Here is a 26462-nt window from a genome sequence, read left to right on the forward strand (position 1 = left end):
AAGTTAGTATTATCGTCTACATTTAATATCTTATCGTTAAAGTGATTTTTGCTGCTATGTTTTCGTCAAACCATGCATAACACATTAAAAAAAGACATGAACATTACATAAATCATGTGTTGTTACTAATATAACAAGGCATTAGATATATTTATCTGTTCATTTGAATGATTTTACAGCTTAATCCATCAAACTTTATGATTTTCAATAGATTACTGAACAATTGTCGGTCTGTTATGGCACAAGAGCTGTCGCGTATGTAGCGGAACGTACATTTTTACTCTGCTAATCGTAAAAGGCGACTAAATTTAGGTATCAAACCTACGTCAGCTATAAACCAGCAAATATTAATATGAAAAATGTTAATTAAACAAAAGCAACATTTTTACAGTATGTCATATCTTCCAGAATAGTACATGTCCGCCAACTTAACAGTAACCTGACAATAGGTTCATCATTTTACATTAAATATTTACTCTATAAAAATACGCACCAGACAAGAACTTAGTGACGTAGCACACAAGAAGTGCTACGTCACGACATAAATATGCCATAACCTATGACCCGTTTGTCCTGACTACAGATTTTTTTTTATTCTTCCTAAATGACTTTATTCTTCCTAGCGATTCCCTTGACACCGCCTCACTTTTGGTTTTGAATTGAGCAATTGCCTCTGAGATAGGCTCTGGGTTCTAGGTAGTTCCGCAGGGAGTAGGACGAATGGTTCGTCCGTTGTCAGTATAATGTGACATGGTAGTCTTCTTTTTCAACACAATAGACAGTATTCGAAATTATGTTCTGCATTGCATCAAGCTATTATGACTTATTGTACTTTATTTATCAGTGAACCAATTAAATCCGCAAGACTCTCACCACTGTCGAGTATATTAAAATTATCACTAAAATTTTGGCTCGATTGAATAATTTCTACGACCATCTCTGATTCTAAGTTGCAAAAATCGAAGGAGCAAAGCTGCAAAAGTATCCAAAACTTAGGGTAACCCTTCTACACTATCTAGCGTTTCCCTTGACAACGCCTCACTTATATTGAGCAATTGCCTCTGAGGTAGGCTCTGGGTTCTCTCTCCTGGCATAAAAAACCTATATATATATATATAAGTGGTAGTTTTTTAGCGTTCCGCAGGGAACAGGACGACTGGTTCGTCCGTTGTCAGTATAATGTGACCGGGTGGGATGTGTTGGTTGGTGTCTTCGGCGGCAAGCCTAAGTGATAAAGCACTATAAAAGGGCAACAGTTCCACTTTACACGAAGACATAACACGAACAAACCGCAGCCTTCCAAAACACACCGGAACTTCAAACACGCAACACGCCGCATAAATTAGAAGCCGTCCTCATATGATCGTCGCTGTTATTCGGATGTTAATAAATTAAAAATTCCCAAATATCATCATATAAATTAACTTCTGTTGTGTAATAGATTAAAAAATGCATTTTAGTGCTTGCAGACATATTTCAGTTTCAAACAGACATCTTAGCCATTACATTATCATTGAAGTAAACATCGAACAAGTTCATATATAGTTGTGCGAACGCTGATGTCTGAGAATATCCGAATTATTTTTTACGTCATAGAAACAGTAGATTATCTGCCTGGCGCAGCAAACGAATAATAACAAATAAAAACATTAAATGTCATATTGCATTTATGACAATCGCAATATAATATGAAAATATTACATCGGTAAAGTCACTAATAACAGGCATGTGATATTCGAAATAAGACTGTTTACGATACTATAATGTCAGTGGCCAGCCTTAAGTCCAGTTATGTTGACCATAATACGATATGTGGTCATTCAAGAAGGTCGTATCGTACCAGCAAATAATTCAGTTAGGGACGGTAATGTGGGCAAAACATGGTGTTAATAAAAGACGAAGGTTGTTTATCGCAGCACATTTTGATATGTGTAAACTATGACATAAAACCAACAAATGATGATAAGATATCAATCATTCAACCCCATTGCAAGTTGAAGTAGAATAAACTTTTTAACAAAATAATACCCCACTCAACAGATATCACAGGAAACTTTGGAAGCACCGACAGTTCAGTGTACATACAAGTAAATGTATCGGATAAGAGGTATATTTTCTGTAGAATTTCACGAAAACCATTTTCACTAATTGAATCTGACTGTCCCTATCCTGGTCAAGGTGATTACACGGGTCTGTTTGGGTATTTTATACTGGTCACTGAGGGTTCCTACTGGTTCTATAATCTACTGCGCACGGATTACTTTTAATGCCAATCACGGGTTACGACCATCACCACTTGAGGGCAAATCTTATGGAAATCATTTAAGCTCAAGGCTATGACGATAAAACGGACATTAGCGCGTTAAGAATTTTCTGCAGGATAAAATTAGGAGGAGAATTTAGCGTAAGATAGGGAGGATGGACTTAAGCTGAAGGCTGGGTGGTCTGGATTCACTCTCCAATTCATAAGGTCGAAAATTTGTTTTAAGAGGTATCCCGTGCTTTCGAACACATGTTTACTCGCGTGGTCTTATTGATAAAATATGTATTGGATATTTTACCTCCACCGGAAGTTCCGATGTCTCAAGTTCAAAGTTCTACTTTCCGTAACGTTCTTATTTTAGCCGTAAACTTATGTTAACACTTATCCTATCTCAGCGGTAATTACACCTTAAACATTATAATTGGTCGATCATGCTGACCTAACGTTTTCACTTCAGAAATTTTATTTCAAGGATTTTGATGGAATAAACTGTATAAATCCTTTAAAGTTACTTTGGAACATTTATTGTACTTCATAACAATTAGTATTAATACAGACTTTACATTATGTAAAATCCTATTATTCCACCTGTGATTTTACTATTAAAATAATGAAAATAATAAAAAGGGTAGACCACTGTTTAGCTTCTCGCTTTACTCCATTATAGATGTGTGTATCATTATTTTTGGTAGTACTGCCAAACTTCAAAATGTTCCTGTTGATCTTTGTAGAAGTACATATGCATTATAAGCTTTAATTATCAAACTATTGGTAACGTTCGTAGCGGAACTTCCTGATTTGTTACCAGGTAGTAATGAGTATGGAAATCACGGGACATGGTAGTCTTCTGTTTCAACACAATAGACAGTATTCGAAATTATGTTTTGCATTGCATCAAGCTATTATGACTTATTGTACTTTATTTATCACTGGACCAAGTAAATCCGTTTGACTCTCACAACTGTCGAGTATATTAAAATTATCACTAAAATTTGGGCTCGATTGTATAATTTCTACGACCATCTCTGATTCTAAGTTGCAAAACCCAAAGGAGCAAAGCTGCAAAAGTATCCAAAACTTAGGGTAACCAGTCTACAATTCCTAGTGTTCCGTTGGGTTTATATAGTACTGTACACGTTGTTCGGGACAGTCGGCCACTGGAACACAGTATTCCCTCGCGGCGACATGAACAAATGTAACCTGAGCTCCATATTGAGATAATTGAAGACGTGTGTACTCCTAAGCCCGGCTAGGATATGCGCTTCTCCTTAACTTCATCCATATTAATTATAGGGCTTTCTTATCTGTAATCACCGAATACTTTATTCACTTAAGCCACGCCCCATCCGTCAATCAGCACGCACCGTTATTGATAGACATCGCGAGCTGCTAATTACTTGACCAATGGAAAATTTTGTTTTCCGTACAGTTTTTGTCGTGATCATAAATTCACCAATTCACAATATCAATATACTGCTGTCTGTAGGATCTGATACATATGCCTAGAAATAACAATAATTGGTTAGGGTCAACAGTCGGTAGAGTTGTAACGTAGGTCACCGGTAAAAAAGGACCATCACTACAACGATTATCAACATATCACACTAAAATCAAAATATAAACATCGTTATTAAGTTAACAATTATTTTATTTCAAAACTTTAAAAATAACAATTTGTGTGTTAGATAATGTCAAATTTATCACCGCAAGAAGCAATGCGAATTTAACCGTCCCCCGTCCGCTATTTGTGTGTGTGTGTGTGTGTAAAAGGCGAATTTTGAGATTTTATACGTTCTTCCTAACGTCCCACTTGACATATAAATCAACACCATCTGACTTTTGGCCTCGAGTTGGGAAGAAGGCTCTGTCAAATGACCGCAGGTTTCTACCCAGCATAAACGAAGTTGAAACTGATTTGCCCGTCATCAGTTTGTAACAAGGTGAAATAAAAATCCCATTATTACCCGGAGACTTAAGGACATTGCCTCCAAAATTAAAGAATTCGCAAATGCAACACATCGTATATAAGGGAGGACATCCTTAAATGACCTTGTTATTAATAAACACAATCAGCCAACTATTCTTTCTGTTAAATAGACGATTATATTACGTTATGAGTAAGGAAAAAGCACGTGTCGAGAGTCACAAATCTGCTGTTGGTGATGCAAGAATATCAGATGGAGTTTCATAATAAACATTAGATGAATTTATCTGTACATATATAATCAGTTGTTTTGCTGCGTGTTCCGATATCTATGTTCTACTACAGTATATGGGAGCTGCTTTGTGTCTGTCATTTCTCTAACGCCATTCTTCTGATACCATGTAACAATAATCGTGAATGAGGCCATCTGATTTTGGGACGGTATTTTACCATTAAAGAGAATGCCTTAGGACGTAGTTAATGATAAACTTGAATGGAGTTATCTGATTTGGGGACTGTATATTACGATAGAAGAAAATACTTACGTTGTTTACAAGGATATTTGATGAAGACGTTTGATTTTAGAATCAAAGACAATACTTTCATTGGTTATATACAATTTCATTCCATTGTGTGAACAATTTTAATTCGCGCATCATTTTAGATTTATATCATATTTACTTTATTTTAGACGTAACCTTATGAGTGATCCTCAATAATTTATGTGAATGATGGTAGATGATAACTACTGCAGATTTAAAAGGAAAGTAAAAATAGAAAATAGAGAGAAACATGTGATGTATTGATAACAAAAGTCGGCATAGTAAAGATTACAACAGTCTTTTAGTCCAGTATTCTTTAAGGAGACACAAGAAAAATATACCATAGCTTACCGAACAATACAGATATCTACACACCATAACATATTAACAACATGGGAGGCCGTTCTTTAATTACCCCTACTGGATAATAGGACGTTACATTTATGATGATAAACCAAACTATTTTACTACACTTCAATGGAATTAAAATTGTCCATATAGTTAATGCTGAAGGTACAATGAAATTAGGACATATTCAATTTGTAACATAGAAATAACAGTGACTCTCGAATAGTTCAATTTTTTTCGTCGTGCAAAGTCATTATTGAATTATTTAGGTAAGACATCGGTCTAGTCCACGACAGCTCTTTTCGCAAGTTGAATAGTGAAGTAGAAATCTGGAAAATTTTAATAATGTTAACTGGTATTAGCAGTAAAGAAATCTAAAATGATCTATTTGTATTTTGAAGTCTGGCCTAAATAAATAAAGACTAATGTTTGCAAAAATGTCTAAAGGTGCAACAGAAGAAGTATATAACGTCCGTATCGATTTGTCTGCCTGAGAATAGAGATCTAGAGGACTCGGCGGTGTAAATACGGGCTTTTAATTGCCTTCTGTTGGTGTGAATATTAAATTTTTATGAAGACAGATTTCCCGAGATTGTAGAATTATCACACCCTTCGCTCCATACTTAATTTATCATCCTGATGGATGTTCGACAGTTTTCCTGATCGCTAACAACCTGAAGCAACAGTCGTTATCACTAGTAAACCTAAATAACAGGTTTGGATATGCACTGCATATTGAGCTAAAATCTGCTATTTAAAATCAATGCCGTGGCAATAAATCAACTAAATTTATTCAAAAATAAATTGATTTTGTAGGTTTTAGAATTTTTTGTCATAATTTCAGTTGTTTTTGTCTTTCAATCAAAATCATGTCTGTGAAACAAAACAAACAAATACACCCCCTCCCCTCAAAAAAAAAATAAATAAAAAAATGAAACCAAAAATGTTGAAATCATTATATAAGTATTTATCATTATGTAAGACACAATTAACGCAATTAATTCGTAAATAACGTGTTCGAAAGGTGGAAATCACAAATGTTACGATCGATAGTATAGGCTTTATTCTCGTTACTGGCGGCAAGCGAGTACACGAGCCAACATTCCCGATTTGACACACGATGTTTTCACAACTTCTATAAGTTACTCAATAAGAATTGGTCCAACTCTTTCACAATGAAATAAAGACGAAGCTTTATCTTCATATGATGGGTAAATCCAATGGAATCAGAAAAGGGGCTTACTGGAAATCAAATAAAATCGCGTTACTGAAGGTTTCGAATATCGATGGATTTGATAATATAGCTTTATTTTAATTACAAAGAGGAAGTATTCTTATCCCATCTCTAGCAAGAAATAGGTTCAAGCGTGTTCGTAATGAAAACAAAAATAAAACAAGTGGTTTGGTTGGACTAGTCTTAAAATTGTATTTTTGTAAAAAAAAAGATTTCAAGGTCCTCTTTCCATGTATATGAAGTCTGATAGCGCAAAAGTCTACTTGCACAGTATGTATACCTTATCAACGATTACCATCAATTATTAATAATGTATTTGTTATTAGACATATAGCATTAGATAGTCATGGATAATTTCAATGACATAATACAACGATACTATTACTGTCGTTGTATACATGGGGGTTCGTCCTTATCATGGATGTTAATATAAAGTTCAACATAATCCACAAACAAGTTGATAAGAAGTACATCGCATCTAAAGAAAGTCGTCATTCAATAAACTGTAAAAAAAGCAATCTGATTAAAATACAGATCCTTATTATCACTACGTTTGATAAGAGGATCTGAGAAAATCCCATTAGGGGTCATGTCCAGGTGACCTTTGGAAATGGCCAATCAAATTGCTACGTGCAAAATTTTGACAGTGCATTTCAGGGACGAAATAGTTTGAAAAACTGCCAGAATTATTTTCGTTTTCGTAGTCATCTCGCCCAAAGAGCACAATAAAGCTAAATGTTTATGTATACTGGGACGAAATGTCGTTTACAATGGATGACAAGGTGTAGAAAATGTAACTGATATGAAGACCACGTGGTATAAAGGTCATCTGGACGTGACCCCCTACGGGATATTGTCAGATCTTTTATATAACGGAGTGGTTATAAGGATCTGTATTTTAGTCAGATTGTAAAAAAAGGACATTCAGACATTTGCAGGCAAGACGTTATATTTTTTATATGCTTTCGTCTTCCGAACTAACTTTTCCAAAACATTTCCCTTGACATCACATTTGGAAAAAGTTGAGCGCTCGCTCCTTTGAGGCTCTTTGTTCATCTAGCCAACACACATCAAAGTCTCTAAAAAGATAGTTTATATACCTTCTTGGCGCTAATCAAAAAGGAAATGGGACGTCTGTTTTATCCCTTTGCGTGCGCTGTGTGTTTGCTTTGACGGCATGTGTCGGTGAGATATTCTGAAATTAGCAATGGTTATATTGTTACATGGAGACACAAATATACCGCAGTCTCCCAATATATACATACTCAAACCCACACGCCAAGGATGGACGTCCTTAAATGACCTGAGCTATTAATAGGGGATTATTATAGTCGACCATTAGGAACGACTATTTTAGCTGTTTACATAAACATATAAATATAAACATCGTTTGTAAAATTACTAGAGGCGTACACTACGTAAATATCGATATTTTCCTACATGCAGAGACACAATTCTAAGTAAATACAATACCTAATAAATAGTCCATATGTTACATAAAAATATTATTCTGTACCGTCTTTATAGTTAGCTGACCACCAATTCGGATCTAAATCTCCCCGATTCCGGGTTTACATTTTCCGATTAATATGACATTTTCAATAGTCCATAAAATAGCCACCAGAACAGGATTGACACATCTTGTATGCAACACAAAATAAACCCCGTACTGTGTTTCCAATTATCAGTACTTGACCTCTGAGTTCAGTCAGAAGTTCACTCTATGTATTAAGCAAGATATGTATCGTGTCCGGTCCATTTTTTCCGGAAAAATATATCTTCAGAGACGGAAGTTGTGAGTTGATGGACTGTAGTATGTCATGCCTGTGATAACGAGGATACCTGATGGTACAGAGTTCAGTCAAAACTGTTTGTTATTTATTACATGAATTTTAGAGTGAAATATTGCATAAATGGTATCTTCAGTAATATTTGGGGTTCAATGGTGTAATTTTATATTGTATTGACAATGGTCTGATTTTATATTGTATCGATAATGGTCTAACATTAATTCTGTTTTCCATATTGCATACTGTGTATACTGTTATTTTAGAAGAGAATGTTTTCTTATCTTTTTTATCAAATACTATTAAAAATGAAACCAGCGACTTCGGACCACGGAGTGTTCTCTGCTTCAAAATCGCAATAAATATATTTACGGTAAAATGTTAGGGAAGTTATTAATGCTACTAAACAGGATTGGAACAACGCAACCAAAGGTCAGATTAGAAGGCAATTTTTTAATGCATCTTTTTTTTCAGATTGTGCAACTTGTCTTCGAACTTTCTCGGTACGCATGTGTGTTATATTGATTCCTATAAAATATTATCATATCACTGAATTATCTGCGGATATACATCAGTGTGCATGGGTCATACATTGGTTTCCACAGAAAAAAGATAATTATGACTATAAATTCTTCGTGTCATAGCGCATGTGTCGTACATGTGTTTCCATAGTTAACCTTTGTGCATATCGTACGTTATCTAGTCCCGCCACACATGTACACGTACGTCAATTGCACGTGCTGTGACGTAACAGCTGAGGAGCTGAAATGTCATTGCACGACGTGATTACAACCAGTGACAGAAACGACATTTTGAGATCAAGGTCACCCGTAGTGTTTTCCATTCAAAGTTACTGTTCACAATACAAGGTTGTGGGAGGTAACTGTGTCTGAAGTTAAAATGTAAATTAAAAATAATTATTTTCAAAAACATAATCATGCGAGATGCGCATGGTTTGTAGTAGGATAGAAAATTTTGTGTATTTCGAGTAAAACAAACAATGAGAACCCTTAAAAATTGTTTCCCGTTCACAGTTTAATTTTCTTTTGTTACATTAGACAAAGGAAGATTTTCAGTGTGAAAGTATCGTTTTCAAGTAAACACTTAACGGTTTTAATTTTGTATTTAGTGTTTCAAAAGTTTTGATTTATCTGAAAACAGTACTTCAAAGTAAGATATTATTGATTGAAAATATCTTTTCATGTCTTTTTTTTCTACTCCTTCAAGCTTAAACAACCCATGTGTATTGTTTGTTAGATAGTGCCGATGATACAGATGTATTTGATACCCAGACAGTGAATAGTACAGTTTTTACCGGTCACTACAGTGCTGTATAGTCTGGCAATCACAGAACCGTTTTGTTTCGATGAAATATTAGTATATTAACTTAGCGCAGACGACTGCGAGGCTGGGGGACGAATCGCCGAAAGGATGTTGAGAAACTGGAATTGACTTTGGCACAAGACGCATGTCGCACATTCCTTCTGTATCAAATGCACGTGAAGTGGGCAGACGAGATTTTATGCAAATGGTTTCTATTGCATCATGGGACGCGTCACAAATTCTTGGAGTACCAGCGCGCGCGCGAGGAATGCCGGGACTGAATAGAGACGTTAGAGGAGACAGCTAATGTTGGCCTAGATGTTCGGTTTACGAGGCAAAACACAAGTTTTATTACCGTTTCACATTGACACAAGGATGGCGAAAATAGATAGCGAAACCCACTGATGAACATCTTGACTTGATTTAACGAGAGGTGTCCACATTTTATACAGAACAAACAAACAAATAACGAGACTTGGGTAGTACCAAATTGTGTATGTTTAATGAAATGAGTTTTTTTATCACAATGAACACTTTCTATAGCAATATTTTACACAGAATAGACAAAATTAAAGAATGAGTATGAGGTAGCTCTATAGTTGTGTATGTTAAATTCTGCAGTATGTGTATTTCACAATGTGATGATACTATTTAAGTATGCATGTTGAATTATCGTTCCCGAAGGTATACTAATTTGGTGGTTAATGTTTTGCATGTCTCGAAATTTCAGCAAAATCATTTTGTGTTGAGATTTGATTCCAGTTGGTTCGTAATAAAATTAAAGATAAGAGTTGTTATTGTGTTTGTAATAATTTTATAATTGTCTTCATTTATAATTTTGACACATTTGAGATTTTAGTATAAAAACTGTGTACAAATCTGTTCATTTTCTGTAACGCGCTTGACATTGGCTCTGAAAGAAGGAGATGTCTTTATCTTACAGGCGCTTTGTCTTTATCACACAGACGCTTGGCTATCAGCTTGACTTACCAGGCAGAAGTCACCCAGACGTATGATAGGGTTAGTTACAATTAAACAGAAGCCTTGCGCGTGAATTGTGGCGCGCATTTAACTGTACGACCAATAACTCTAGCTCCTAAAGAAACAAAGGTTATCAGGAATATGTGTTTTATGGAAGACATCTGTCTTTGTAGCGGATAATTATATCAAATTAAAACCGGACGGAAATGTCAAATGGTCGGAAGGTCCGTATGGTTTAAACCTGTACGTGGTTGTATGGAGCTTTCAACTTTCCCAGACACGGGCTATTCCGACAGAAATATCCCGTTATCTGCCTGCGCGTGCACATACGGCTAAAACGAATCGCTTACGTAAACACTACGTCATTGTCAACTAATTAAATAATGTATTAAAACATTTCACGTGAGATAAAGTTTACTTTGAATTATTCTGGATTCACTCCGGCCGTGAATTAATCTAGTCTAGAATTAATGTCAACTCCAGTTTGTATGTAAATTTGAAATACCATTCCACGTTTGTTTAATTAACCTTCTCAGTGACGTCAGTGTGAATACAGGACTAAACAATAAAATAGGAATACTTCAGGGGTAAAGAACCGTGAAAAAAGACTTTCCATTTCTTCTTGAAGAGGTCAACTTTTGTTTAATTATTTATGCGTTTATTTTATACTGCGATACGATCGACGAAAAGATATTAATTAATTTTGATTTCTTATAAAAAAAACCATCCAACTCCATATGTTCTGCTCTTTGTTTCTTTTATTTGTTTATTTGTTTTGATTTTTGTAAACAGTTTAAAACTATAGCCCCGGAAAATATATAGTTTAAAATAAATATATATAATCATTTTGAAACGTATAGTGACACCGCATTTAGAAAGAAAACCTATTCATGATTATACACTATAAAGATATAGTTACTATTCCGAAGCAAACTTAAGAAAACGAGATACTGTTTCTATCATCGAACTCCATATCATGACTGTGCTTAAATACAAAGGATATAAAGAGTTATCTCCCTTCATCTCCATTTTCATCTAATGACTAACACAATTTTATAATAAACGGGAAATCAATAGCTCCAGCTATATTTTTGATAAGTATTAAAAATAAACAATACACAAACAGGGACATTTTCGACTAAATTCTTTCGATAAGCGAACTAAATTTACTAATAAAAGGAAAATGAACAAAAGAGAATAAACAACATATTGGAAAAGGGAATACCATGTATTCGGTTCACTGGAAATATTCCTTAGAACATATTCAAAAATGTTCTCGTCAAAACATGTTTCAACTGAGTAATCAAAGGGAAATAAGAAAACGAAAATAATTATACTGCTGTAAAAATATGGATGGACGGAAAGTTCAGATCTATTCAGTGTTTACGTTTTCCGCGCGTGCAATAGCACGAGCTTTAAATGCATGCACGGGTTCCAATTTTCTGCGGGAAACATCGCATCTGAAGCGTAACGGAGCGCGGAACGGAGTATGCCATGGTACGGATGAAGAACGGTAAAGATGTGCGCGTAAATTACATTTTCTTCTGTTTTATGACAACAACTTAACCACTACACCGAAGCCGGACAAATCCGTCCGACAGAACAAGTGCTGAGTGAACTAGCGAAACATTTCATTCTTAATTATTTTGTCATTTTTCTATGACAGGTGCTGAAAACCCAGGAATTTTTACTTTATATTGGCTTTTCACACGCACATATTGCCTTGCTTCTTGTACCAAAACATCATACACAATTACATATTTTCTCCAGACCGGGGTCTTTGCATTTATGAAATAAAAATTGAGATTTTTCGCTGTTTTTAGGAAAACTCCAATCGCTTTTTTGTTCCAGTACTGATAGCGATTTTTAAACATATTTTATTGAAACAAAAGGATTGGGCACAAGTAATTTCAACTTATATCAAGCCATCTCCAACAATATTACATATATACATAATCAACATTTGAAGATGGCAGACTTAAAATATTTTTCAGAAACGAAATCTCATGCATAGTCAAAATCAATATAAACATAGAATTAACGTAGTAGTTTTAAACATATAAAGTACATTTCCATTTTTTCTTACAAACTCCATGACGGATAGAGAGAAAGAGAGAGAGAGAGAGTGGGGGGAGAGATTAAAATCTTTTTGTATCAAGAATGTATTTTTGAGTTTCATTAATAATAAATTCATTTCGTTATATGTTAAGTTAGAATCACCGAACAACTGATAGCGATAACGGAGACATACCATTTTGGTCTAAGCATTATTTAATATTTGGCCAGAATCAACTTTTAAAATGTATAACTATTCAAGACGGTTACAATGCATGATTGGTTTGAAATACAAAGATGAAATGAGCAATTTATGATGATGATAATAATACAAGACTGTATTTAGACTTGATAACCTATTGAGTCAAAGACTCGTCTCACATATGATCAAGTAAAAATGTACAATATATACATTATTTACAATGTAAGGTAGTTAAAGTGCATAATGTAGAAATTTTATGAAAAAATATATGTTAGAATACAAATGACAATTAACAAAATATCACAGTTCAATTTAGATAAGGAGGGAGAATAATAATGGAAATAATAAAGCTGGATGTTGATGAAAATAAAAAAGAAATACAAGAGTTATCACAGTGTTTTAGCATCACAGGTAGCCTGATCAATAATGGCGAAAGCTCCGCCACAATGTTGGTCGTAGTTACACATAAATTGAATTAGGAACAAATCTCAAAAACTTCCTTTATTCCGTTTCCATTTCTATTTAAATCGCTTTTTGTCCGTGGTGCGTATTCCTTCCGTCCGTTAACAATTCTTGTTGCCGCTATTTTTCAGAAACTACTGGAGATATTTTTCTCAAAATCATATGTTTGTTCCCCTAGTACCCTAGTTATAATACATTTTGAAACCGATCGGTCACCAAAATGGCCGACAGGCAGCCATCTTGGGCTTTGATAATTGAAGTTTTACCGTTATTTCTCCGAAAGTATTAAGGGTTCTTTCTCAAAATCACTAAAGATAGGGGAAAGGTGAACAAAATGCTTAAACATCATATTTAAGAAATAACGATGAACGAAAAAAGAAGACCAATTAATATAGGGGAATATACATTGGTTTCTATTATTATTTTGGTACATTTATTATTTATCAATATTTTCACATTTGGAATGTTTTGAAAAGAATGAAAGTGTGAATAGGAAACCTTGAAATTATCGCCTACTATGGTCAAGGTTAACCACTCATTTACACAAACGTACGAAAACTTTTCCTCGCTCTAACTACTCCTTTCATCCTCCTCAACGTCTTTGAAAATAGGCCAAGTTGTTGACCTTTCGGACACGATACTAATTACTTCTCGGCGTCAAAATGGCAATCAAACCAACACTACTGAACATTAATGTTTCTCTGAAGGCGCTTCTTTGCTTTAAAACACATACAAAGTATGTTTACATTGGACTAGGATTGGTTCTGTTATTGTTTTCGCCCTTCAAGTTGTTTGAATACGATTACTATGAATTGTGCCCCACCTTCGGATATCTATCTTGCATCTATTGTTCTGTAAAACCACCACAGCATTACACATGTTTGTCATTTTTATAAATAGTGCAACATATATCATACAACACCACACTTACATTGTACATACGCCATTACATCTTACAAACACCATTACATTTTCCAAAATCTCCCGCTTAGCGCTCAGCATACAGGGAGTTGGACGACTAGTTCGCCCGTTGTCAGTATAATGTGACCGGGTGGGGTGTGTTGCTTGGTGTCTTCGGCGGCATGCTTCAGTGATATAGCACTATAAAAAGGGCAACAGTTCCACTATACAAGACACAACACGAATATACCGCAGTCTCCCAAGACACGCACCTCGCACAACATACACGCAACACACCGCATACATGGGAGGCCGTCCTTACATGACCATAGCTGTTAATAGGACGTTAATTAATCAAACAAACAAACACATAAATAATTTTCCAAATCAATTTGAGCGCCAATTTTTGAACATACTATTCTTTTGTAATTTCATATATAATTATGCAGTTTTTCTATCAGGTAATACAATATTGTACTTGTTTCATATCACTACTAATTAATTCAAAGAAATGAAGTATATTAGGGCATTTTATCTAAACATTATTGCATTTCTGGTATCTTTAGTTCAAGAATTTTATGTAGGGAAATTGTTGGGTACTGGTCGTCGATTTGTGAAAATAATCAAAATCTTTGTGCTTTCCGCCGATTTCATTCATGGGATGTTTTGTAATGTAAATATGCACAAAATTTAGTTTTTACGAACAAGTAAAACCAAATGGATATAAATGAGACATTTCATCGATTGTGTTTGTTAAAGTGGGCAGAGGCTAAAAGACAGTATTTATGTTCTAATAATACATTAAATAGAAGTAGAAAATGACCTTCATAATAATGGGAGTGTGAATCAAAGCAAAACTCGAAAGTGTGGATCTTGTTAGCTCAGAATGACAGGAAGTTTCGAGATTTTTGTACCTCCTTCACACGAGCGAAGAGCTCTTTCAAGAGACATAACTCTAGTACTTACTTAGCCTCCCACGTGTTCCCGGATTTACGTCGACACTATGAACCAATATTCACCAATTGAAGGTATTAAACTTAATGCCCCGTTATGAGAGGTCTTAATTCCGGAGATTACTCTTCGTTCCTCCCACACATGTTGAAAATTAGACACCACTCGTAGCTTCCGTTTGAAAAGATAACTGACCGTAACGTACTGTAAATGAAATGTTTTGTTTAATTATATGTTATTAAAGACACCAAATAACTCAAGTCACTTAGTAAATACCGTGTTATTCAATATATTTTTATAAATCTGGATTTTCCATGCGCCCTGTATAAATAGTTCTCATGCTATGACAACTACATGCTATGATGAAATGGTTATATATCTAACTTCACTAAGACTATTATAACATGATTAATGAATTAAAATGATGAGTGATTGCTGCTATTCTAACAGCGTTCTAACATGGTAAAAGGGCGTTGAGCAAATTCGACCTTCTAGCTCGCCACTCTTGACATCAAAGGCCATTTGTCAGATATTAATGTGGCAGCTACAAGTAACCATTGCATTGGGTTGATGATAGACCATAAATAATATTTATTTGCCTTTTCCTACGTGTTGTAGTATGTAAAATTTAGATAGAGTTGGTGAAAGGGTCAAGTACATCCTTAACTTGATGCTGATGAAAAAACATGAAATATTTCAACTTTGCTAAACCTCTTGGCCGAATCACTTGCCTGGTTTGATGGTTTCTGTAGACACAAAATTTTGTATTGATAGTTCGCTGAATTGAACGTTTGCCAAGCGAACTATTCAAGAATAATTTAATTAACATTTCATCAGCACTCAAAACTCTTAGGTAAACATTCTTAGATATGAAACACTTTCTCTGGTCAAACCTTCCAATATGAACAATGACTGACATTAGTTAAGAAAACACCGTTGAATGCAATCTGATTAAAATACAGATCTTAATAACCACTCCGTTCAAAAGAGGATCTGACAATATTCCATAAGGGGTCACGTCCAGATGACCTTTATTCTGGCAGCAGCAATTTGATTTGGTCATATCCAAAGGTCACCAGAGCGTGACCCCTAATGGGATGTTGTCAGATCCTCTATTGAAGGGATTTTCAAACAATTTCGTCCCCTGAAATTTACTGTCAAAATAATGCCAGCAGGAATTTTATTGGCCATTTCCAAAGGTCACATGGACATGACCCCTAATGGGATTTTCTTAGATCCTCTTATCTAACGTAATGATAATAAGGCTTTGTATTTTAATTATTTTCTACACAGTGTCCTCGGCGAAGTTGACCATCGTAAAGAATGAAATGTGATACTTCTTCATTTCATTTGTGTCAAAATCATCTCTGAATCACATGTCTTGATTTATATCGACAAAAAATATACATATTCTACGAACTTCGGTTTTGAAAGAATAGTAATGCCTTTTCAGATAATCTTGCTTAATAACATGACCCTTTTCAATTACTAATAAGGCAATTATTTGCACTACGGAAATTGATATATATATATATATATACATTAAGATAAATCACTATCTAAATGACAGTAATGTTTCTGGTTATAGCATTCTTTGTTTGTTTGTTTGTCCTATTAACAGCCAGGATAATGTAAGGACGGCCTCCCATTTATGTAGTGTGTAGCGTGTGTGAAGTGCGAGGTGCGTGTTTTGGAAGACTGCGGTATGTTCATATTATGTCTTCTTGTACAGTGGAACTGTTGCTCTTTTTATGGTGCTATATCACTGAAGCATGCCGCCAAACCAACGGACAGTCGATTGTGTAACTATGGTAACAGACTATTTGTATAACACTCCTTTCAAATAAGTCAGTTTCTGTAGAAATAAAGTTAAAGAAAATATCTTTTAGATTCGTTCGCTACATATAATAAATTCATATTACTTTATCAATTAGTGTTATTGCTTGGCATTGTCCATCCATGTCAGACCAATGCCCTTCCGCGTTTAATCTGCCAGGAATATAACCAACACACTAATTCAGTTTGCCGTTTTTGTTTAACTAACTACAAACGGAATGAACAAAAATGAATAAATTTCAGTCCAATCTTCTATCTGAGAATCAACGGGCATGCCTTAATAATGTTCCTCACGGAACGAGGCTAATACGAAGTGTAAGTGATCGCTCTCCAGCGCCCTAGCTGTTGACAGAACAGCACACCGGTAGCTATAACATAATATGTGGCGAGGATGTATGGCCTTTGAAGTAAGCTAACCTCCTGCCCACATAGCGATGTCCACAGTTTTCCGTTTGCAAACATAATTTAAATCATGTTGAAACAGATGGGAATTTTTGTTCTCGACTTCTTTGAGGGTTGATGTGAAACGTGGCATAAACTTGACGCGCACTTAGACTGACCCTAGGAATTTTTGATAATTTTTTCAACTGAATATTATTGCTAAATTATCTCGTCATAATAGGGTGCAATAACATGGATCACTAGATGACGCGGGGATGCAACCAGTTTCATTTGCATCGCAAGAAAAATGATAATGGCCCACTCTTGACTTCCTTCGATGCTGAACATTATTTAGAGGTCTCTTAGTGTGGACAAAATGGAACGTATTAACATACCTGCCGGAAGGACCACAATCATAGTGTTAACTCTGCAAAGAAATGTCGATTAAAATTTAATGATATTCAATTCATAGCTTTGATTCCTATTATGATTTATATCTATGTTTTAGCTCACCTGGTCCGCAGAATCAAGGTGAGCTTATGCGATACCGCGGCGTACGGCGTCCGTCGTCCTTCCGTCAACAATCGACTTGGAGTGACCTATTCTAATCGCCTGTTGTCCGTCGTCCGTTGTGCGTCGTATGTCCGTAAACAATTTACATTTTCGACTTTTCCCCCAAAACTGCTGAAGCGGGGCCAAAAGGGGTAAAATTGACTAATATTTCAAAACATTTCTCCACCCACAGATGTGGTGAAATCAAATACTATTCACAGATAGAAAGGTACATCCTTATAGGGTGGCGATTCAAAATTGTACACATGATTGGGTTAACGCCCCGGGGGCCTGAGGGACAGGGTCAAACGGGATCAACATGGCGACTTTCATATAAACAACTTGTCTGACACTTAGCATTGACTAACACTCGTAGTCATATGATTATTGATACCATCATTATATGGTTGGGATTCAAATTAAACAAATTGTTGCGTCAATTTTGCTATCTCTGATTGTGAATGCATTTTAAATATTTGTAATAAAAACTAGGTGAGCGATACAGGCCCTCTGGGCCTCTTGTAATCTTTCAGTGAGTAACGTGTTGCTTTGTGTCTACGGCTGCGTGCTTCAGTGATATAGCACTATAAAAAGGGCAACAGTTCCACTATACAAGAAGTCACAGCACGAACATACCACAGTCTCCCAAACATGCACCTCGCATTTCACACACGCTACACACTGCATACATGGGAGGCCGTCCTTAGGTGACCTTGGTTGTTAAAAAGACGTTAAAATAATCAAACAAACAAACAAACAATTCAGTGAGTTTCATGTTTTACTTAATTCTTTAAAATTTTACAATCATGTCCAAGAAAACAATTCGCATAACAGTAACTTTCTCTGTTATGCCATAAGTTTTCCTTTAATGTAATCCAATATTGATAAAAACTTTTTTCAAACTAATATCAATCAATCAAATGAAATTTCTACTATATTTCATACATAATCCACCTATAGGGGATCTGTCACAAGTTTTCCTTTTATTACAAGAAAACACTACATTGATACCCACAGCCCCCTTCCAACCAAAAAAAAACAACAAACGCATACATGTACCTGCATTCACATAGGCAATTTATTAATCTTCCTTGCTGTTAATTGGACGTAAAGCCTAAATCAGCATATAAAGATTGTAGGTCGACTGTTTTTTCCCGTTGTTGGTATAATGTAACTGTGTGTGTGGGGTGTGTTTTCCCGTTGTTGGTATAATGTAACTGTGTGTGTGGGGTGTGCTGTTCGGTGCTTAATAATGTTCGTCGGTGAGATAACACAATATAAAGGACGGAAATTCCTATATTGTACTACAACAAAGGCAGGAGTTCCACTATACAAGAAGACACACGTAACATACCGCATACATGACAAACAAACCAATATTTCAAAGCGACACAATAACATACTGCAGTCTCTAAAAACGCCAATGGAAAACAAACTAGTCAACATTTTCACTATGGAAAGTTAAACATACACCTACATATAGTATAAGTAAGCACAATATAAATTTTGTTTTTTTGGAGTGAAATATTACCTTTTTTTATTAAAATACAACAGAAATTTGTTCCTTGGGAAATGTTGTTGATGTATTTATTCAGAAATTTGTTCCTTGGGAAATGAAATTATAGTAAACAGAACTATTTTTTGGCTAGATGTAATTTTTGGGCATAAAAATTCTTCATGGTTTTAGAATATTATAACTAAGTCTGTGTAATTCGTGTAACGAATCATAATGACGTTCATTAAAATTCTGAGCCGAACGAAAACGATTTGTTATGTGTAAAATTACTTAATCTTTTTGTGAAAACGCATTAGTGGAAATTCCGAATGGAATTACATGGAATGGAAATGGTGTTTTAAAATATAGCTGAGAGCTGTATATTCGAGATGAGTGTTGGGGAAGACTAACACAGAACCATCTTCAACATTAAGGAACTATGTCTGATATTTTGATGACATGAGCACACTGCCGGGGCTATAAAAACGGTCATGTTGATTTCAAGGTCACTGAGAATGTCTTTATATATGATATATGTGATTTGCTAGCGGAAGGAACATATGTGTAATGTCGCCACTGGCAACAGGAACACGATTTCGGAACCAAGGGAACAAACATTACCACCATAATAATAACTATAACTTACCAGACGTCGTTGTCTGTCACGCGACATGCTAGGAATTAGTAATCTTTATGATTATGTGGTCATCATGACTTGCGATGTGTATAACGGCACCGATAGAAAAATGAAATACAATGGATAACAAAAAATGACTGTCAAAAATATGACCAAAAAAAAACCCGAAGTCGGGTACAAATATTCCTGATACCGTACATTTTCTAATGCAGTGGTATTGTCGACACGTATTCAACAACTTGACCTCTAACCTCTCCATTGATGGTATCTCCAGTCAGTCACGGGATATTCGGCATTTGCATACTTATTTGCCTTTGCGGATAGAGAGATTGTTACAGCATGTTGTTGTGAGTTAAACGTCATATTTGTTAGATAAAATGAGATAGTTTTTGCCCACAAAATAATGACGACACAACAGATACCTTCCCGAGAGTGAGATACTGTAACATGGACAGTTTTAAGATATTTTAAACGATTTAAAAAGATAACAGAAAACCACTGATTTCCATGCATTTAAAGTCTTATCTTCAAACAAATAATATCCTATTGCCAACCTCATCTGTCCTTAACTATAACCGTAGCATTTGTTAATATGGCATTATTGAATATCACTACTAGTGGACTTTCAATGTTAATAGTGAATGACAATCTCCAGCCAATCCTCCAGTGCGAGTTACCTGAAATTTTATCTTTACAAAATAATGGAAAGCTTCTTATTGTGCTTACCTTGGGCTAAACCCAAATGTTGGTGGAGGTGGGGGCGGACGAGAACATAACATATATTAAACATTACTTTAAAGCTAGAGAATGTCTTAAAATTCTGACGACTGGATGTTCATCTCTGCGGGAGTGTTATCTGTGGATCTAACAGAGGGCAAACGTGAATGTTTGCATGTTGTTAACAACTTCGGGGAGTTATGCAACGTCACTAGTTATTCATGATGTAGCTATATTTGTCTGGTCGGAAATAGAACGAGGAGATAAAAACTGACATGTGGAACCTAATTAACATAAAGTGGTGTCACTTCCGGGGAACATATTACCTACCTGTATGTGACACGAGTGACCTCATTCTGAAAATGTCTTTAGCAAGAAAATGTCAGGAAATGAAAACAGATTTAAAGTCGGAATCCTAGACAATTCAATACATTGCTCCAACACTTACTCAAAAAGAAGTACAGAAGGATCAAGCTACATTCACCTGCTAAAGTGTGCAATGCTTCTGAAAGGTTATATATTTTTTCCTGCATCGAACAAAGAATACAAAGGTTATGCAGTTATGATGATAATAAAATACATATAATATTTAAGTGTCACTAGTTAACCTATGGTAATGTATGTTCTGTTTTGTACAAAGAAATGTGAACTTGTATTACGGTATTTCAATAAGTACAAAATTATTTGAAGATGAGTTTTTACACCGTGCTGTTTTTACACGAAAATTGCAAGATGTGCGTTCTGATAACAATATCTGAGTTAGATTTGTATTGAACATAACAATGCAGTTTGTGTTTTTGTACAGAATACAGTTAAACAATTTTCTACACAATCATGTTAAATTGTGTTTTGCACACCCTAATGTGGTATGATATTTCTCTGAACAATTATACTAAGTTGTGTTTGTACACAAAGCCCAGATAGGCCAGGTCCTCGACCGCCATTTTTCATACAAATGTAGAAGAATATAAACCATTCTTGATGAGCATGACAAGCTATACTACATCCTATATAATACGGAGCTGTCAGTGTATCTCAGAAACATCTTCATCCCTGAGAATCGGGCTACAATAATGGCGTCGTTGTTAACGCCTTCTGACGTCGTCATGGCGCGTACAGCGGAGTGATATACCTGTTCACGTCAACCCTAGAATCCCTCCGCCTCGGTTGATGAAATGATCCACATTTTTTGCTGTGCTGATGACATCGCCTGTGTGCCATACATTTTGTGTGTATATATACAAGGACCGTAAACGTCTGTATTCTGTCTTTCAAGATAGACCAAACGATGAACAAATAAACAACACCTGTGTTATTAAGGTGAAGAGCAGTTTCTGTACAATTCCTTTTCAGATATATGTATGAATGACACAAAATCCTCGGATATCAATATCATATGGACCAAAGTATCTTCATCAGTTTTAATCAGCCCTTTGTTTCTCTGATTGTTACAATAGCCGCTTTATATATAATAAGGACACTAACTTTGAGTAAGCTCATGAATTTATCTATAAGTTAACAGTTAGGGTTAGAATACTTTTACTATTTGTTTAGTGCATTAATCGAATTTTAGAACTTACAACATAAAACACAAAATTAACAGTTTTATACAAAACTTACGTTAAAATTAATGGCTAAACTATTATATGATTATGGCAGCTAAAATAAAATGTCGATAACTTATAAATATTGAATGATTGTGTTCATCCAAATAAAAAAAACGAACTTAAAATCGAATGTCTTGAATATTGCTATGGAAATAAAATTTTAATGGGTATGCAGTCGCTGTTTTCTTTTGTGTTTTACCAGATACCATTATTACGGGACGTAATCGTCCATTGTTTTTGCAAAGATAGCGTTTGGCGACTAGATTATGTTGGCTGTTGTCACTTAAAAAATGCAAAGACGATATGTGTAAATTTACACGTACACATTAGAGACAGAATAGAAGAACATTTGTTGTTGTGTGTTAGTTACTAAGATATAACAGTAATGAGCAATAGTTTTTGTATGCCTAGTCCATGTGATAATGACAGACCGAAGACAATGCCAAGAGATATTCTGGCGTTTGTGTGACATCTGATATACTCTGTACAGCTGTGTCTTTGTGACGAGAGGCTTTCCCATTGGGATGTCAAACACACTGTTACTCCCTAAGATAACTGTGCTGTAGGCAAATTGATAACATTTATTTGTTTTGTAGTAATTCAATTGTGTCTGTATTCATACTATGTACCTGTTGCCTTCAAATATCACTGTCTTTTTGTTTTACCAGATTTATCATTTAGAAAAAAAATTCTCATTTTTTTCTTATTTCAATCGCTTATTTCTTATCACAAGTGCCAAAACATGTATTTTCAGCATTTTAAAATTCAAGTTGTCTAAAAAGCTGCTATTAAATAGAAAATATGCAATATAATATGTTTTCAATAGCTTCGTAATCGCGTTACTATATACTTTGTTTGTTTGATTGATTAATTTAACGTCCTAATAACAGCCAGGGTCATGTAAAGACGGCCTCCCATATATGCAGTGTGTAGCGTGTGTGAAGTGCGGGTTTGTGATTTGGTTGACTGCGGTATGTTCGTGTTGTGTCTTCTATAGAGGAACTGTTGCCCTCTTTATAGTGCTATATCACTGAAGCATGCCGCCGAAGACACCAAGCAACACATCCCACCCGGTCACATTTACTATATACAGGGCGTCCCATAAGTTATGTTACTCTAACAAAATAATATTTTTTGACATACACCAGCAATAAAAAAATGTTTTACTTTACGATGGTATATAACCAAAAGGTAAATTGTATAGATTAGTTAATGATAAAAATTATGACTATTGTGTTTTTTTGAAGATGTTATTACCTGATTTCCGTGTAGATTTAATTTATATTTTGATAAGTATTATTTGGTTTTTTAAGATCAATGCTATTATCTGTTTTTCTTTATTAATTTATACATGTATATAGTGGTAGCTATTGTACTACCGAGAATACAATTTCTTTGTGAACACAGTTTCCTCGTCCATACGAGGTGTGTAAGAGGCAGGTGACACGAAACTCAGTGCCTCTCTGTAGTTTTCTCACTAACTGTTCATACGACTAATTGATTGGACAATGTTCAAAGGAAATCAAGTGGTGGTACTACGGCTGGTGTCGAGTGGAGTTTTAAACGCGAGGAGCCACATGTGTTGAAATTATATGAGTAAAGAGGTCTTTTCTGTTCGGTAGCTCTGTCTTATTGTCATCGTACAAGCACAGACAGTTTTCACATCCAGACGTTAACCCAAAAAACACATTCATTCAGAATGTTTACACTATATATATTGTTAGTTGTAAAAGAAAGAATTTCGTTATTTGGGTCTAAAATTGATAAACATCAATTGATGAGCTGTTAATATATACCTTTACAAATCAATGACGGAATGCTTCCTTGCATGCTATGAGGTAAAATAAACAACAACAAACAAACAAAAATGTTGTACAATTAGTAGAACGTAATACTGACAGACATTGAAACAAGGATTTGTAATGAAAACACTAGGATGGTTATACCAGACGATAACGGGAGTTGAATGATTCCATCGAAGACAAAAGATGTGAAAACGAGTTCTGTAGTAATCTGTCTTTAACATCAAGATTCTTTTTTTCTTCTTTCATCCAGGACACAAACGAAGCAAGGCGAATTTAAGGATTTCCATCAGATTTGCAGACTTAAGGGATCAACTTATTTTATATCGAGTTATTGTATTTATGTATCACAATTTGTAATATGTGATTGGAGTGCTTTAGAACCGAGTAACACTTTGGAGAACGCTTCAATAAAGAAGTAAATCATTCGCTGGCCTTACAAAATACTGAATATTAAACTCTACACAATTATAAGGGTATTAATAGCAGTATATCGTATGGCAGACGTTTTCTGTATTGTTTTGATTGTTTTACACTTTACGACTTATTCAATTCTGAAAGAAAGAAAGATAATTGCGTTCTAGATCCATCGTAATAACGTACCGTAAATCTTTTCTTGCGTGTTTAATATTCTTTTGCATTTGTCGCATGTACGAAGGCTTTATCGCTAACTGTTACATGCAATAATGATATGCAAGTAGTCAATGTCGTTAGAACGCTTGACATTACGCGAGTTTGTTCAGTGTTTGTCGTGGGGACGCTTGTGTCGATGGTTGAGAAGAGGGGAGTGTTTGAGGGGGACTTTGAGAGGCTGTAGTGATGTGTAGACTTAACACTTACAACAGCTGCTGGTATCAAAGAAGCACGTCCATGACAGAGACATGAAAATGACATTACTGTTACCGTTAACACAGAAACGACACTCGGGACAACCATAGTCCACAGTCGACGAATGGGTTAGAGAGAACATTCTAAACATCCACGGTAGCACATGGACGAGTACTTATGTCATAAAATGTGCTCTGTTTAACATTTATCTCCAAAAGACACCAGAGTTATATGTCATGAGCTAGCTCTAAGCACTTGTTACGAGTACGGACTCCTTTCGGCGAGAAAAAGGGAAGGAGTTTTAGTGAAGTATCGTATGTATGTGAAGTTGTGTTTCTTAAGGGACAAATAAATTGACAATAAAAGTAGCATAAGCGACGAAACAGGCAAAGCAAAAAACAGTCAACTGGTATGAATGAATTAAAAAAAATCCAAACTGTTTATAGTAAAAATAAATAACGTAAACGATAATAAAAAAAGTCTTTTCGCTGAACCTGATATAAGTGATATTATGTATACTTCCTTCGCTCACACGGTCGGATATAGTGCAGGTAAGGCGTTAGAATTGCGCCTGCTGCTCCTTTTGCATGATCGTCAGAGGCGACTAAATTTAGTATTTTATATTTTCTCTTCTTTCAGATTTTATTCTCCCTTGACACCACCTCACTTTTGGCCTTCTGTTGAGCACTCGCCTCTGTGAGATAGGCTCTGGGTTGTGTCCCCTGGTCGAGTATTTTTTGCTCCTGCTTAACGCTCAGCGTGTAGAGAAAGTAAGAGAAGGAGACCCATCTGTAACTGTAACTCAAATCCAGACAGAAATAAATTAACCTCAGAGATAGAAAATAAGAACAATAATTAAAATGTCTACTCAAACTCGACGCATAGGAGGAGTAGGACGACTGATCGACCCGTTGTCAGTATAATACGACTGGGTGGGGTGTGTTGTTTGGTGTCTTCGGCCGCATGCTTTAGTGATATAGCACTATTCAAAGGGCAACAGTTCCACTATACAAAAAGACAAAACAAGAATATACCACAGTCTCCAAAAACTCTCACACCTTACTTCACACACAATACACACCACATACATGGGAGCCCGTCCTTACATGACCCTGGCTGTTAATAGGACGTTATACATGTGAGGCCGTCCTTCCATGACCTTGGCTGTTAATAGGACGTTAATTAATCAAACCGTTAATTAAACCAGAGATAGTGGAGTCGAAGAGTCATACATTTTTGGATTCACAATTTTTAAACCTGTTGTGTCATTCCGCATTTATTAAAATGAATAACAACAAATAAACCTACAAATAAACAGCTTTTCGTAAACTATACATATCATTGCGCAAAAAGATTTATTTGCGATTTGTTTCTCATACATTGTTTCAATGCTGAATCATTTAGTCCCCTAAATGAACAGGTATTTTTTTCAAAATTCTGCATTATACAGATTGTTTTTCTGACTATATACCCCAGAGATCCTACTGGAAAAATGCATATGTCGATTGTTTCGTTTTATTATGATTCAATATATATGCATATTCTGGGTGAATACAAACCGTTTGATATTTGATCCTCAACGTAATTTGCTCCACCGGTGAAACCTGTCTTTCGGAAAGTTTACTGAATAAACAC

The sequence above is a fragment of the Argopecten irradians genome, chromosome 15 (genome assembly GCF_041381155.1).
Source record: "Argopecten irradians isolate NY chromosome 15, Ai_NY, whole genome shotgun sequence".
In the NCBI taxonomy this organism is placed as follows: domain Eukaryota; kingdom Metazoa; phylum Mollusca; class Bivalvia; order Pectinida; family Pectinidae; genus Argopecten; species Argopecten irradians.